This window comes from Rhipicephalus microplus, unplaced genomic scaffold, assembly GCF_043290135.1.
Source record: "Rhipicephalus microplus isolate Deutch F79 unplaced genomic scaffold, USDA_Rmic scaffold_127, whole genome shotgun sequence".
Classification (NCBI taxonomy): domain Eukaryota; kingdom Metazoa; phylum Arthropoda; class Arachnida; order Ixodida; family Ixodidae; genus Rhipicephalus; species Rhipicephalus microplus.
Genome location: NW_027464699.1, coordinates 563,395 through 564,717, shown reverse-complemented (window position 1 = coordinate 564,717; position 1,323 = coordinate 563,395).

The window sequence follows — 1,323 nt, the reverse complement described above, 5'->3', positions numbered from 1 at the left end:
GTTCTGATGGTGGTGAGAGTGGAGCAGGACTGTCTCCGTGGCGCAATGGGCTAGCGCGATCGGCTGTTAACCGAAAGGTTGGAGTTTCGAGCCCTCCCGGTGGTGGTGCGGCGCTTTTTTTCTTTGGGGTGATAGATCTGAATAAATGTTTTGACGGTGGTGAGAGTGGAGCAGGACTGTCTCCGTGGCGCAATTGGCTTGCGCGATCGGCTGTTAACCAAAATGTTGGAGTTTCGAGCCCACCCTGTGGTGGTGCGGCGCTTTTTTTTCTTTGTGCTGATAGCTTTGAAGATATGTTCTGATGGTGGTGAGAGTGGAGCAGGACTGTCTCCTTGGCGCAATTGGCTAGCGCGATTGGCTGTTAAACGAAAGGTTGGAGGTTCGAGCCCACCCGGTGGTGGTGCGGTGCTTTTTTTTCTTTGGGCTGATAGCTTTGAAGATATGTTCTGATGGCGGTGACAGTGGAGCAGGACTGTCTCCCTGGCGCAATTGGCTAGCCCGATCGGCTGTTAACCGAAAGGTTGGAGGTACGAGCCCACCCGGTGGTGGTGCGGCGCTTTTTTTTCTTTGCGCTGATAGCTTTGAAGATATGTTCTGATGGTGGTGAGAGTGGAGCAAGACTGTCCCCGTGGCGCAATGGGTTAGCGCGATCGGCTGTTAACCGAAAGGTTGGAGTTTCGAGCCATCCCGGGAGTGGTGTGTTGCTTTTTTCTTTGCACTGATAGCTCTGAAGATATGTTCTGATGGTGTTGAGAGTGGAGCAGGACTGTCTCCGTGGCGCAATTGGCTAGCGCGATCGGCTGTTAACCGAAAGGTTGGAGTTTCGAGCCCACCCGATGGTAGTGCGGCGCTTTTTTTTCTTTGTGGTGATAGCTTTGATGATATGTTCTGATGGTGGTGAGAGTGGAGCAGGACTGCCTCCGTGGCGCAATTGGCTAGCGCGATTGGCTGTTAACCGAAAGGTTGGAGTTTCGAACCCTCCCGGGAGTGGTGTGTTGCTTTTTTCTTTGCACTGATAGCTTTGAAGATATGTTCTGATGGTGGTGAGAGTGGAGCATGACTGTCTTCGTGGCGCAATTGGCTTGCGCGATCGGCTGTTAACCGAAAGGTTGGAGGTTCGAGCACCACCCGGTGGTGGTGCGGCGCTTTTTTTCTTTGCACTGATAGCTTTGAAGATATGTTCTGATAGTGGTGAGAGTGGAGCAGGACTGTCTCCGTGGCGCAATTGGCTTGCGTGATCAGCTGTTAACCGAAAGGTTGGAGGTTCGAGCCCACCCGGTGGTGGTGCGGCGCTTTTTTTTCTTTGGGCTGATAGCTTTGAAG